Consider the following 16,951-nt stretch of genomic DNA (forward strand, 5'->3'; position numbering starts at 1 on the left):
AATTTAAGATCGCAAAAGGCTTTAGATTACACTGACCAAGTTTGGTGTTGATCTGAATAAATATCTAGGAGGAGTTTCGTTAAAGTACAACCCCTGAAAATGGCCAAAACAACACTAATTTTGCAGAGAAAATTCCAAATAACTGACTTCCTGTTGGGATTCGGACTTCGTACCAAGATACTTTTTCGTAGATATTGGTGTGTTACATGTGTGTACCGATTTTTGTACATGTACGTGAAACATAGCTCAAGGCGCACTCCGTTTAAAGTGTATACGCACTCCGTTGAAAGTGTATAGGTGGCGCTATTGAGCCATTTTGCCACACTCGATGGAATATTGGCCTTCAGATCTGTCCAGGCCAGGACCCTTATCACACAAGTGAAGTTTGGGCAAGATCGGACATTTTATGCCTGAGTTATAACATCTTTTATTCCCATGGCGAGACATTGAACTTCATCACGGCGCCATGGACACACCTTTTAACAAAAACTCAAGATCTTCACAACTAAACATCACACAGGTCTTTAGATTAGACTGACCACAAAAAAGACATTGATGTCATAAAATTTCTAGGAGTAGTTTGTCGCAGTGTAAAATATGTAACTTCCTGTTGCCAATAGGTGGCGCTATGACTATAACTGAATATTGGCATGTAGATCTGTTCAGGTCAAGAGTCTTATCCAACATGTGAAGTTTGGGGCAGATTGGACATTGTATGTCTGAGTTACAGCAACTTCCTTTTTCATGGCGAAACATCGAAATTTGTCAGGCCGCCATGGACCCGCCCTTTAACGAAACCTCAAGTCCTTCGCAATTTATTATCGCAAAGGGCTTTAGATTACACTGACCAAGTTTGGTGTTGATCTGAATAAATCTCTAGGAGGAGTTCGTTAAAGTACAACCCCTGAAAATGGCCAAAACAACACTAATTTTGCAAGGGAAAATTCAAAATAACTGACTTCCTGTTGGGATCCGGATTTCGTACCAAGAGACTTTTTTGTAGGTATTGGAGTGTTACATGTGTGTACCAATTTTTGTACATGTACGTGAAACATAGCTCGAGGCGCACTCCGTTTAAAGTGTATACGCACTCCGTTGAAAGTGTATAGGTGGCGCTATAGAGCCATTCTGCCACACCCGGTGGAATATTGGCCTGAAGATCTGTTCAGGCCAGGACTCTTATCACACATGTGAAGTTTGGGGAAGATCGGACATCTTATGCCTGAGTTATAACATCTTTTATTCGCATGGCGAGACATCGAACTTCGTCGCGGCGCCATGAACAAGACTTTTAACGAAAACTCAAGATCTTCACAACTGAACATCGCAGAGGCCTTTAGATTAGACTGACCACAAAAAAGACATTGATGTCATAAAATTTCTAGGAGTAGTTCGTCGCAGCGTAAAATATGTCACTTCCTGTTGCCAATAGGTGGCGCTATGACTATAACTGAATATGGGAATGTCAATCTGTTCAGGTTCGGAGTCTCATCAAACATGTGAAGTTTGGGGCAGATTGGTCATTGTATGTGTGAGTTATAGCAACTTCATTTTTCATGGCGAATCATCGAAATTCGCCAGGCCGCCACGGACACGCCCTTCAACGAAAAGTCAGGATCTTCGCAATTTAACATCGCAAAGGCCTTTAGATTAGGCATACCAAATTTGGTGTTGATTTGAAGAACTCTCTAGGAGGAGTTCGTTAAAATACAACACATGGAAATGACCAAAATTACACAAAATATGCTCATAATATTAAAAATAACCGACTTCCTGTTGGGTTTAGAATTTCGCTCCAAGAGTCTTTTTTGTAGGTATTGGTGTGTTACATATGTGTGCCAATTTTCGTGCATGTACGTGAAACATAGCTGGAAGGCTGTTGATTTTCTTGGTATAGGTGGCGCTGTCGAGCCATTTTGCCACACCCTCTTCTGAATCCTATATCAGACGAAAATTTTCACCAGGTTTGACGAGTGTGCAAAGTTTCATGACTTTTTGAGCATGTTAAAGCCCTCAAAAATGCGATTCATTCGGGAGAAGAAGAAGAAGAAGAATAATAATAATAAAAAACAAAGCAGATACAAGAGGGTCCTCGCACCTCGGTGCTCGGGCCCTAATTAAAGCTGCAAGCAGCGATGAACGGGCCCTCGCACCCAGGCTCACCGCCATCGTGTGGCTTTAGTAAAAAGGTGAACGTTGAGAAATATGCATTTAATGTCCTAAATATAAGTGGAATATATCAAAGTATATCCCATATATGTGCCAATCTTACCGTTGCCAGCAGGTGGCGCTATCATTATAATGGAATATTGGCCTTCAGATGTGTTCAGGCCAGGACTCTTATCAAACATGTGAAGTTTGGGGAAGACTGAACATTTTATACTTGAGTTACAACAACTTCTCTTGCTGTGGCAAGACATCAAATTTTGTCATGGCGCCATGGAAACGCCCTTTAACAAAAACTCAAGATCTCCAAAAGTTAACATTGCACAGGCATTTAGATTAGACTGACCACAAAATATATGTTAATCTCAAAAAAATAATAGGAGTAGTTTGTCGCAGCGTAAAACATGTCACTTCCTGTTGCCAATAGGTGGCGCTATGACTATAACTGAATGTGGGCATGTAGATCTGTTAAGGGCAGAAGTTTTATCTAACATGTGAAGTTTGGGGCAGATTGGACATTGTATGTCTGAGTTACAGCAACTTCCTCTTTCATGGCGAAACATCGAAATTTGTCAGGCCACCATGGACACGCCCTTTAACGAAATCTAAAGATCTTCGCAATTTAACATCGCAAAGGGCTTAAGATTACACTGACCAGGTTTGGTGTTGATCTGAATAAATCTCTAGGAGGAGTTCGTTAAAGTACAACCCCTGAAAATGGCAAAAACAACGCCAGTTTTGCAGAGAAAATTCTAAATAACCGACTTCCTGTTGAGATTCGGATTTCGTACCAAGAGACTTTTTTGTAGGTATTGGTGTGTTACATGTGTATACCGATTTTGTACATGTACGTGAAACATAGCTCGAGGCGCACTCTGTTGAAAGTGTATAGGTGGCGCTATCGAGCCATTTTGCCACACCTGATGGAATTTTGGCCTTCAGATGTGTTCAGGCCAGGACTCTTATCACACATGTGAAGTTTGGGGAAGATCGGACATTTTATGCCTGAGTTATAACATCTTTTATTCCCATGGCGAGACATCGAACTTCGTGACAGCGCCATGGACACGCCTTTTAACGAAAACTCAAGATCTTCACAACTTAACATCGCACAGGCCTTTAGATTAGACTGACCACAAAAAATACATTGATGTCATAAAATTTCTAGGAGTAGTTCATCGCAGTGTAAAATATGTCACTTCCTGTTGCCAATAGGTGGCGCTATGACTATAACTGAATATGGGCATGTCAATCTGTTCAGGTCAGGAGTCTCATCAAACATGTGAAGTTTGGGGCAGATTGGTCATTGTATGTCTGAGTTATAGCAACTTCCTGTTTCATGGCGAATCATCGAAATTCGCCAGGCCACCACGGACACGCCCATTAACGAAAACTCAAAAGCTTCGCAATTTAACATCGCAAAGGCCTTCAGATTAGGCATACCAAATTTGGTGTTGATCTGAATGAATCTCTAGGAGGAGTTCGTTAAAATACAACGCATGGAAATGACAAAAATGACACAAAATTTGCTCATAATATTAGTAATAACCGACTTCCTGTTGGGTTTCGGATTTTGCTCCAAGAGACTTTTTTGTAGGTATTGGAGAGTTACATGTGTATACCGATTTTCATACATGTACATGAAACGTAGCTCGAGGCGCACACCGTTGAACGTGTATAGGTGGCGCTGTTGAGCCATTTTGCCACACCCACTTCTGAAACCCATATCAGACGTAAATTTTCGCCAGTTCTGAGTTGTGTGCAAAGTTTCATGACTTTTCGAGCAGGTTTAGGCCCTCAAAAATGCGATTCATTTTGGAGAAGAAGAATAATAATAATAATAATAATAATAATAATAATAATAATAATAATAATAAACGGAGCAGTTCCAAGAGGGTCCTCACACCATCGGTGCTCGGGCCCTAATAATTAAAGCTGCAAGCAGCGATGAACGGGCCCTCGCACCCGGGCTCACCGCCATCGTGTGGCTTTAGTAAAAAGGTGAACGTTGAGAAATATGCATTTAATGTCCTAAATATAAGTGGAATATATCAAAGTATATCCCATATGTGTGCCAATCTTACCGTTGCCAGCAGGTGGCGCTATCATTATAATGGAATATTGGCCTTCAGAGGTGTTCAGGCCAGGACTCTTATCAAACATGTGAAGTTTGGGGAAGATTGAACATTTTATGCTTGAGTTACAACAACTTCTCTTGCTGTGGCAAGACATCAAATTTTGTCATGGCGCCATGGAAACGCCCTTTAACAAAAACTCAAGATCTCCAAAAGTTAACATTGCACAGGCCTTTAGATTAGACTGACCACAAAATATATGTTAATCTCAAAAAAATTATAGGAGTAGTTTGTCGCAGCGTAAAACATGTCACTTCCTGTTGCCAATAGGTGGCGCTATGACTATAACTGAATGTGGGCATGTAGATCTGTTAAGGGCAGAAGTTTTATCTAACATGTGAAGTTTGGGGCAGATTGGACATTGTATGTCTGAGTTACAGCAACTTCCTTTTTCATGGCGAAACATCGAAATTTGTCAGGCCACCATGGACACGCCCTTTAACGAAATCTAAAGATCTTCGCAATTTAACATCGCAAAGGGCTTAAGATTACACTGACCAGGTTTGGTGTTGATCTGACTAAATCTCTAGGAGGAGTTCGTTAATGTACAACCCCTGAAAATGGCAAAAACAACGCCAATTTTGCAGAGAAAATTCTAAATAACCGACTTCCTGTTGGGATTCGGATTTCGTACCAAGAGACTTTTTTGTAGGTATTGGTGTCTTACATATGTATACCGATTTTTGTACATGTACGTGAAACATAGCACGAGGCGCACTCTGTTGAAAGTGTATAGGTGGCGCTATCGAGCCATTTTGCCACACCTGATGGAATTTTGGCCTTCAGATGTGTTCAGGCCAGGACTCTTATCACACATGTGCAGTTTGGGGAAGATCGGACATTTTATGCCTTAGTTATAACATCTTTTATTCCCATGGCGAGACATCGAACTTCGTGACGGCGCCATGGACACGCCTTTTAACGAAAACTCAAGATCTTCACAACTTAACATCGCACAGGCCTTTAGATTAGACTGACCACAAAAAATACATTGATGTCATAAAATTTCTAGGAGTAGTTCATCGCAGTGTAAAATATGTCACTTCCTGTTGCCAATAGGTGGCGCTATGACTATAACTGAATATGGGCATGTCAATCTGTTCAGGTCAGGAGTCTCATCAAACATGTGAAGCTTGGGGCAGATTGGTCATTGTATGTCTGAGTTATAACAACTTCCTGTTTCATGGCGAATCATCGAAGTTCGCCAGGCCGCCACGGACACGCCCATTAACGAAAACTCAAAAGCTTCGCAATTTAACATCGCAAAGGCCTTCAGATTAGGCATACCAAATTTGGTGTTGATCTGAATGAATCTCTAGGAGGAGTTCGTTAAAATACAACGCATGGAAATGACAAAAATGACACAAAATTTGCTCATACTATTAGTAATAACCGACTTCCTGTTGGGTTTCGGATTTTGCTCCAAGAGACTTTTTTGTAGGTATTGGAGAGTTACATGAGTATACCGATTTTCATACATGTACATGAAACGTAGCTCGAGGCGCACACCGTTGAACGTGTATAGGTGGCGCTGTTGAGCCATTTTGCCACACCCACTTCTGAAACCCATATCAGACGTAAATTTTCGCCAGTTCTGAGGTGTGTGCAAAGTTTCATGACTTTTCGAGCATGTTTAGGCCCTCAAAAATGCGATTCATTTTGGAGAAGAAGAATAATAATAATAATTAAAGCTGCAAGCAGCGATGAACGGGCCCTCGCACCCGGGCTCACCGCCATCATGTGGCTTTAGTAAAAAGGTGAACGTTGAGAAATATGCATTTAATGTCCTAAATATAAGTGGAATATATCAAAGTATATCCCATATATGTGCCAATCTTACCGTTGCCAGTAGGTGGCGCTATCATTATAATGGAATATTGGCCTTCAGATGTGTTCAGGCCAGGACTCTTATCAAACATGTGAAGTTTGGGGAAGATTGAACATTTTATGCTTGAGTTACAACAACTTCTCTTGCTGTGGCAAGACATCAAATTTTGTCATGGCGCCATGGAAACACCCTTTAACAAAAACTCAAGATCTCCAAAAGTTAACATTGCACAGGCCTTTAGATTAGACTGACCACAAAATATATGTTAATCTCAAAAAAATTATAGGAGTAGTTTGTCGCAGCGTAAAATATGTCACTTCCTGTTGCCAATAGGTGGCGCTATGACTATAACTGAATGTGGGCATGTAGATCTGTTAAGGGCATAAGTTTTATCTAACATGTGAAATTTGGGGCAGATTGGACATTGTATGTCTGAGTTACAGCAACTTCCTTTTTCATGGCGAAACATCGAAATTTGTCAGGTCGCCATGGACACGCCCTTTAACGAAATCTAAAGATCTTCGCAATTTAACATCGCAAAGGGCTTAAGATTACACTGACCAGGTTTGCTGTTGATCTGAATAAATCTCTAGGAGGAGTTAGTTAAAGTACAACCCCTGAAAATGGCAAAAACAACGCCAATTTTGCAGAGAAAATTCTAAATAACCGACTTCCTGTTGGGATTCGGATTTCGTACCAAGAGACTTTTTTGTAGGTATTGGTGTGTTAGATGTGTATACCGATTTTTGTACATGTACGTGAAACATAGCTCGAGGCGCACTCTGTTGAAAGTGTATAGGTGGCGCTATCGAGCCATTTTGCCACACCTGATGGAATTTTGGCCTTCAGATGTGTTCAGGACAGGACTCTTATCACACATGTGCAGTTTGGGGAAGATCGGACATTTTATGCCTGAGTTATAACATCTTTTATTCCCATGACGAGACATCGAATTTCGTGACGGCGCCATGGACACGCCTTTTAACGAAAACTCAAGATCTTCACAACTTAACATCGCACAGGCCTTTAGATTAGACTGACCACAAAAAAAACATTGATGTCATAAAATTTCTAGGAGTAGTTCATCGCCGTGTAAAATATGTCACTTCCTGTTGCCAATAGGTGGCGCTATGACTATAACTGAATATGGGCATGTCAATCCGTTCAGGTCAGGAGTCTCATCAAACATGTGAAGTTTGGGGCAGATTGGTCATTGTATGTCTGAGTTATAGCAACTTCCTGTTTCATGGCGAATCATCGAAATTCGCCAGGCCGCCACGGACACGCCCATTAACGAAAACTCAAAAGCTTCGCAATTTAACATCGCAAAGGCCTTCAGATTAGGCATACCAAATTTGGTGTTGATCTGAATGAATCTCTAGGAGGAGTTCGTTAAAATACAACGCATGGAAATGACAAAAATGACACAAAATTTGCTCATAATATTAGTAATAACCGACTTCCTGTTGGGTTTCGGATTTTGCTCCAAGAGACTTTTTTGTAGGTATTGGAGTGTTACATGTGTATACCGATTTTCATACATGTACATGAAACGTAGCTCGAGGCGCACACCGTTGAACGTGTATAGGTGGCGCTGTTGAGCCATTTTGCCACACCCACTTCTGAAACCCATATCAGACGTAAATTTTCGCCAGTTCTGAGGTGTGTGCAAAGTTTCATGACTTTTCAAGCATGTTTAGGCCCTCAAAAATGCGATTCATTTTGGAGAAGAAGAATAATAATAATAAATATAGCTGCAAGCAGCGATGGCGGGCTCAAGCCGTCAGTGCAACGCCACCCCGGTGGCATCGGGAAAACTGTGCCCAGCGGGCATAAGCATTTACAGTAACCCTCTGGCAATCAAATTTTAAGGGATATGGCAGTTAAAGGGTTAATCCGACCCATCTAGACTTTGAAATCACATACACAGAACAATATATATAACTTTAGTAACACTTTATTTTAATATATATAAAAAAATTATAAGTTGTGCATCGTAGCTGACACCTAAATGAAAAATTACAGTTGTTTTTATGACTGTAAGTCATTCTCTTCAAATGCTACTGACGTTAGAAAAGTGTATAACAATATCACATGTAACTTTAGAGACGGTCCCTAAATTTGAGACTCTCGAATGTCCAATGTCAAGCCAACTTTATGCCTGTTTTTGTTTTGTTTTTTACTTTATTTTTCTTTTCTCTGTGCCGGATTGCTGATGTCTTTTACCCGGGCATAGATGTCCATCCATCAATTACGAACATTCATCCGCAAATGTCCGAGCGGTCGCGAGCGCGGATGGGAGAATGGCGCATGTTTTATTTTTTTTGAGCTACTGGGATGGTGCCCCCTCTGGGAGTTGGTGCCCTACGAAGACTGCGTATTCTGCATATAGGGAGCGGCGGTACTATCTGGAAGATATATTCCTCAAACCGTCGTACAAGAGGAGGTGATGCTAGTACTTCAAGAATCTCTCAAAACCTATCTGTTCATAAAGCCTATATATAAAGTCTCAATATAGTATTCCACAATATGTTGTGCTATTCTAATATTATTGTGGTTTTTTATTGACATTGTTATTTGCTGTTATTTTTTGTTTTAATATTGTTACTGTTGTTACTTGTTGTACGGTGACCTTGAGTGGTTTGAAATGCGCCTTAAATAAAATGCATTATTATTATTATTATTATAATTATTATTATTAGCTGTACACTTGATAAAAAAATAAATAAATATAAACTTATGCAATTGTATATATATGTATATATAGTGTGCAGTTTTCTTTTATTGCATCTTGAAATAAATGTTTCTGAGTTCTGTGTTTGTTTATTTTTTTTATTTTTATTTTTTTATTTTTTTAGGAAGATTACAGCCTTTAATCTCCTCAAAATAAATGTGCATATAAACCATGAACAATTTAATTATAGCTGTATTTATAAAATGCTTACTAATGACTATTAATTTTGGGAGAAGGCTATATAAAGCACCAACAGTTGATGTTGAGGCCTAAGATATTTCTTAAGCTGTAATGATGAAAAAACAACAACACCACAAAATTGCTTTTTTTTCTGCTGGTGATTAAAGAGATGATTAAGTCTCCCTCTCTCTCTCTCTCTCTCTCTCTCTCTGACACCAAGCCCATCCCCTCTCCCACACATTCACACAAACTCAGCACACACACTTAACACACACACACTTAACACACAAACACACACACACACACACATTACCCACAGTGACAGAGGGAAAGAGTGACATCAGATGTATGTATGTTTTTTAATTTTCTGTCATCCATATAATGTTGTATAGTCATGAAACTATGCATATTTCCTCAGAATGACTTGTCTTCTATGTGTACATTTTTTTGAAGTGTTTAGAAGCTGCACTTTTTTTTACTGGTTCCTTTTTTACTATTATTTCAAAAAATCACCACGACAAAACCATTCAAGCTATCCAAAATTCATTCACACCTGTTCTGTAAGATTAATTCTTTAAACAGTGGTAAAAGAGGATGTGGTGCTGAACCTTCCAGAGTCACTTAAAACGTATCTGTCCATAAAGCCTATTAAGAATTATTCTTAATATACAGTTCACAATACTTCAGCTTGTTATTCTAATTAAGTGAGGGTCATTTTATCAGTAAAATTCCTAAAATACATATTATTTTATTTGAAAGATTTCTATAAATGATTTAAATCATACTCGTTTCTCCAATAATTATTTAAAAGTAATCCTATAGCTCCCTCTGGTGGCCATTATAGGTACTAAGAATTGCAAGCTTGATTTATAAGTTTACATTTACATTTACATTTAATCATTTAGCAGACGCTTTTATCCAAAGCGACTTACAAATGAGAACAATAGAAGCAGTCAGGTCAACAGGAGAACAACAACAGTATACAAGTGCCATGACAAGTCTCAGTTAGTCTAGTATAGAACGCATAGCCAGGATTTTTTTTTTTTTTTTTTTTTTTTTTTTTTAATTAAATGAACAAAGACAAGAAAATGAAAAGTACTGGTGTTAGTAGGTTAAGTGCAGGCGAAAAAGATGAGTCTTCAGACGTTTCTTGAAAATTAGTAAAGACTCAGCTGTACGAATTGGGATTGGGAGGTCATTCCACCAGCTGGGCACAGTCCAGGAAAAGGTCCGTGAGAGTGATTTTGAATTTCTTTGGGATGGCACCACAAGGCGTTGTTCACTTGCAGAGCGCAAACTTCTGGAGGGCACATAGGATTTAACCAGTGAGTTTATGTAAGTTGGTGCCGTGCCAGTGGTCGTCTTGTAGGCAAGCATCAGTACCTTGAATTTGATGCGAGCGGCTACTGGTAGCCAGTGTAACCTGATGAGGAGAGGAGTAACATGAGCTTTTTTTGGCTCATTGAAGACAACCCTCGCTGCTGCATTCTGGATCATTTGCAGAGGCTTGACAGTACATGTAGGAAGGCCCGCCAGGAGAGCATTACAATAGTCCAGTCTGGAGAGAACAAGAGCTTGGACAAGAAGTTGGGTTGCTTGCTCTGACAGGAAGGGTCTAATCTTCCTAATGTTGTATAAGGCAAACCTGCAGGACCGGGTCGTTGTAGCAATGTGGTCAGTGAAGCTTAATTGATGATCCATCACAACACCTAGGTTTCTGGCTGTCCTCGAAGGAGTTATGGTTGACGGGCCCAGCTGTATAGAGAAGTTGTGATGAATCAATGGGTTAGCTGGAATCACCAGGAGTTCAGTCTTTGTAAGGTTAAGCTGAAGGTGATGGTCATTCATCCAGCTAGAAATGTCACTCAGACAGGCTGAAATGCGAGCAGCTACCGTCGGGTCATCTGGCTGGAATGAGAAGTAGAGTTGGGTGTCATCAGCATAGCAGTGATAAGAAAAGCCATGCTTCTGAATGACAGATCCTAAAGATGTCATGTAGATGGAGAAGAGAAGTGGTCCAAGTACTGAGCCTTGAGGAACCCCAGTAGCAAGGTGGTGTGACTTTGAAACATCACCCCTCCAAGACACACTGAAGGATCTGTCAGAGAGGTAGGACTTAACCCACAGGAGAGCAGTTCCAGAGATGCCCATCTTTCTGAGGGTGGACAAGAGAATCTGGTGATTAACAGTGTCAAAAGCAGCAGACAGGTCCAGCAAGATGAGTACCGAGGATTTTGAAGCTGCTCTTGCTAGTCGCAGGGCTTCAGTAACCGAGAGCAGAGCAGTCTCATAAGTTATGATAGTTTTAATTTTATGCTGGCTCTTGAAAATGATAAAGCTATGAAACTTACTGTGCTTCCTTCAAATGAGGACTTCTACTTATATAAAAAATTATGAAGAGTTAGAATGAAAAATTTTAAAGATATAGTAAAATAACTATTGTATTTTTTATGTTACTTTAATAAATCTCTATGGCAACACCATTTAAGCTATCCTAAACCCATTCACAATTTAACATCTCAGTATATTGGCATCATGTTGAAAAAGGAGTATGGAGTAGTATGAGGAGGAGTATGAATTCATTTACAGGCTGATTTTATCATAAATCCACAATAAAATTTCTGAGTTCTGTATCAATCTGTGTTGTTGTTTGTTTATTTTTATCTTTTATTTTTCATAGGAAGATAACTGACCCTTTACTCTCCTTTTTAATAAATGTGCTTATAAACCAAGGACAAGCTATTTATAGCTGTATTTATAAACTGCTTACTACTGACTATTAATATTGGGACAAGGCTTTATAAAGCATGAACTGACTATTTACTAATGAGTGCAGTTATTATAAAGTGTTATCAATGAATTTGCTAATGTTAGCAAATTAGACATTATTTTACAGTGTTATCAAATCCTTAAATGACTCATAAGCATTTGTGAAAGTTCTGCTTGCATTACAGCTTAGTCTTGATCTGTGAGCTGAACAGATTTACTGTTACATCTATGAGATTATGTAAATTCAAATAAATATAATGTCACAGGATGTCATAGGTCAGTATCAAATGAGTTTGAAATTATTATTTGCAGCACAAATAAGTTTTTTTTAGGATTTTTAAAAATCCCTAAAACTGACAGAAAAAGGTTAAGGCCTAAGCTATTTCTATGTGAGTGGCTAAATTTATTTTTGTTTTCATAATTGTAATACACAAACTATGAAATTATACAAAATGTATAAAAAGGTAAATAAATAAATACACACACATTAAAAAAGCAGCCAAGTCGAATGAGTTTCCTTTTTTATATAGATTAAAATTGAAGACAGAAGCAAGTGGTAAATGTGGTCACTTTAATATTCAAATCCAGTAGATCCAGTTTATGTTCACGTGGCTGTTTTCGTTTATATTCGCCAAGCTATTATGTATTTTGAAATAATCTTGTCCGTTATGTGTTCGTTCGTACGACGAAAGACAGAAACCTGCAGCTCGAGAGATATGTTATTCTGCCAGTCTCGCTTTCAAATAGTCTTGCGCACTTAAACAGGTCACAAACACCTGCATTTAGCTCTTGTAGTGTTACAATGGGTTTATTGTGTGCATTTGTGGTAATATTTTATTTAAAAAAGCTCTTAAACAAGAATAAATTCGTTTGTTTTGAGCTGGACACTGTACGCGCTGATCGGAGGCGTGATTTCAGATAGGCAGCCACAAATATTTCATTTTCACACAAACAGTTCAAAAACATCTGAATTTAGCTCTTGGTGTGTTCTAATTGGTTGATTGTGTGATATCGCTGTAATAATTTATTTTTAAAAGCTTTAAAACAGGAATAAATTCGTTTTTTCTGAGCTCTTTACTCCAGACGCTCGTGGTCACAGCGGTGATTCATCTCTCCTATTTCTCACGTATCTCTGGCCAGAAATAATTTATCCATGAGCCCTGAACCGGTAATAATCAGATATGTTGGTTTAGCTTGTCAGTGTGAATTAAATCTAAGTATTTATTTGTATTTTTAACCGATTTAAAAGTGAAAGTAAAAGTTCGGGAATTGAACCTGTAGGGGCGCAATTTCTCTCAGACAATGGAAGTCTGAAGCACATATACTCAAACAGAGGGACAGAGTGAGATGAGATGTCTGACAGTTTTTTAATTTTCTGTTATCCATACAGTGTTGTAAAATCTTGAAACTATGCATATTTCCTCAGAATGACTTTTTCATCTGTATGAAAAAATTCTTTGACGTGTTTGGAAGCTGCAATTTAAAAATACAATAATGATTCCCTTTGTAAGGTCATTTAAAAAAATCACCACGGCAAAACCATTCAAGCTATCCAAAATCCATTCACAATTTAAGTTCCTATCAGAAATACTGATGTGTGTTCAGAGTTTTGTGAAATTCTAAGTATGTTATTTGCCTCAAAATCACCTGAGAAGTATTCCAGTTTGACATGTTGCCACGCCAACAATTTTTTAGATATCAATATCCCCCTTGCAGATTTATATCGGCTGTGTTTTAACATTATTCTGATGAAGTTTGAAGCAAATCGAGTAATAATAAGATGCTGAATTCAAATCATTTTGAAAATGACACACTTCCTTCTGCCAGTTGGTGGCGCTATAACTTTGACTCCTAATAGTCACATATATGCGATCGACATCATACAACGAATAATCTGATGAAGTTTGATTAAAATCAGGAAATGTATGTGGACGGTATTAGACACTTCCTGTTTCTCATTTCTCGCCATAATTTCAACGCCTCGCCACGAGCAAACCGTTCGAGATATCAAAAATCCCCTGGCAATTTTTCATCCCCAGTGTCTTGAGATCATGTTGACCAAGTTTGGCGGCAATCGAGAAAAAAACCTATGACAAGTATTTCAAATTCCAGAGCATGCGCTTTTTACATAACTCTAAATAGCTGACTTCCTGTTGGGTGGAGCCTATGACATGCAATACGAAAGTTGTTCGGCACGATGAGATCTATATTTGTACTGAGTTTCATATGAATATGTGCAAGTATGTGTGAGCTATACATCAACATTTATGACTGTGTTCCAGGGGGCGCCGTAGAGCCCCTGTGCCACGCCCGGGTCCCAGCCTCTGCAGGCTCCTAAAGGCCACAGATTCCAAAGTGTGCGCAAATTTTCAAGAGTTTTTGAGTATGTTAAGGACCCCAAAAGCCCCCACAACTTTGACGAAAAATTTGAATACTAAACCCTAAATAGCCAACTTCCTGTTGGGCGGAGCCTATGATATGCAATACAAAAGTTGTTTGGATTGATGAGATTTATATGTGTACCGAGTTTCATTCGTCTACGAGCAAGAATGTATGATATATGGCCCTCCATATTCCAGGGGGCGCTGTAGAGCCCCTGTGCCACGCCCGTGTATCAGTCTCTGCCCGGCCCTAATGGCCGCAGGTTCCAATCTGTGTGCCAATTTTCAAGACTTTTTAAGCACGTTAAGGGCCCCAAAAGCCCCCGAGACGTTGGAAAAAAATAATAATAATAATAATAATAATAATAAAAAATAATCCTAAGGAAAACAATAGGCCTCTCGCCCTTTGGGCTTGAGCCCTAATAATAATAATAATAATAATAATAATAATAAACGGAGCAATTCCAAGAGGGTCCTCACACCATCGGTGCTCGGGCCCTAATAATTAAAGCTGCAAGCAGCGATGATCGGGCCCTCGCACCCGGGCTCACCGCCAGCAAGCGGCTTTAGTAAAAAAAGCGAACGGCGAGAAATATGCATTTAAAGTCGTAAATATAAGTGGAATATGTCAAAGTCATTTATATGTGCCAATCTTCTTTTTGCCAGCAGGTGGCGCTATCATTATAATGGAATATTTTCCTTCAGATGTGTTCAGGCCAAGACTCTTATCAAACATTTGAAGTTTGGGGAAGATCGAATATTTTATGCCTGAGTTACAACAACTTCTCTTCCTATGGCGAGACATCAATTTTGTCATGGCGCCATGGACACGACCCTTAACAAAAACTCAAGATAGACTGACCACGAAAAAGACATTAATGTCAAAAAATTTCTAGGAGTAGTTTGTCGCAGTGTAAAATATGACACTTCCTGTTGCCAATAGGGGGCACTATATATCTTTGTTGTTCTGTCCTTTCATCTGCTCACTGCATTTGTTAACTGTGTCTTACAAGTGGTTTTTAAAAGTAAAAATTACTTCAATTTCAGTCTCTTTCAATATAAGTGTTTATATAAATGTTAATTAAAGCTTAGTTAAAATATTTTAATACATTATTAATAATATTTTTTTTTATTACATTTTTATTTTAAAATTAGTTTATGTACTGTGAAAAAACATAAATAATAATATTTTTAATGATAGGAATAACTAACATAAAAAAGATTAATAAATTATCTGAAAAATAGATTGTTCATTGTTAGTTCATGTTAGTTAATGCATTAACTAATGTAAACCAAAGAGAGCTTATTCGCACTTTTCATGATCTATAACCATTTTTAAAAATACTTTTATTGATCTATAAACATTTCTGAAATTATTATATAAAACTATATTACCAGTAAAATTCATTAGCTTTTTAAAATACATATTGTTTTACTTTGAAAGATTTGTATAAATGATTTAAATGCTTTATAGACGTTTCTAAAACAATTATTTAAAAGTAATCCTATAGCTCCATCTGGTGGTGGCCATGATAGGTATTACACACTGCAAGTTTGGTGTTGCTATCTGAACCAGTCCGAATGAAGCGTTCCTAAATGGAGCACGAGAACAGGACAGACTGTGCATATGCCTATGCAAGGCCAGGTTCACAAGCTCTATCTGTAATGCATATTTTTTTCAGAGCCCATGTTAATGGATCAGAGCATTCACACTGCACATGGTAAAAGATGTGAACAGAAAAGGTTAGAAGTAGAAAGGTGTGAAAAGAATGAATATCTAGCACATGAGCATAGAGAGAGTTGTGAGTGCACAGGACACAGTTTGAGCAGAGGAAACGAGTTTTAAGTGCGCGCACGCTCTCCGAGCAAAAGCAGCATGTATCAGAGGACGCGTTTTTTGTCAAAGTAAAGGAAATGTGCATGCAAGCGGAGAGATTCATGCTCGCACATTATTTTAATGTGTTTTTGCGTAACAATAACATGCTCTCGCTACTGCGTCTGCACCACATACACATACTGTATACACTCTTCAAACAGTGAACCTGTATAATCTATAACAAATCTATTTCAACACCTGAAGCATCGCTACAATGAGCTCAATGACCAATGCATGACAAGAAGACATGCCTAAAAATTCAGCACTCCTGAATATGAGTATTTCACTTCCAGCCATCGAGGACAATTATATATATCACTCATAAATCATGAAATACCAGATCTATAGTATTTATTAAGATTGATGTGATTTGAAATTGGTAAAATGTACTTGGAAAAAAATGTCATCAGAATATCAACGTGCCTTATTATTATGTACTTTGTGAAAAAGCATTTTTAACAATTTTATTGATCTATAAGCATTTGTAAAATATGTTTGCCTGCATTACAGCTTAGTCTTTATCTGTGAGCTGAACTGTTTTACTGTTAAATCAGCAAGATTACAAATTGTACTAGGTTTTTTTCGTCCCTAAAAATGATAGAAAATGATAGAGAGATATCTTAAGCTGTAATGATGAAAAAAATCAACAACACACAATTACAGTTTTTTTTCTGGTGATTAAAGAGATGTTAACTCTCTCTCCCTATCTCTCTCTCTCTCTGTCAGGCAGGTCCTCAAGCACCCCCCCCCTTTCCCTCACACAGAGACAATGCCAGAGAGTGAGATCAGATGTCTGACAGTTTTATAATTTTATTTTAATCTTACAGTGTTGTAAAGTTGTGAACCTATGCATATTTCCTCAGAATCGCATGTTCTCTAAAT

This window comes from Carassius auratus, chromosome 27 (genome assembly GCF_003368295.1).
Source record: "Carassius auratus strain Wakin chromosome 27, ASM336829v1, whole genome shotgun sequence".
Taxonomy (NCBI): Eukaryota; Metazoa; Chordata; class Actinopteri; order Cypriniformes; family Cyprinidae; genus Carassius; species Carassius auratus.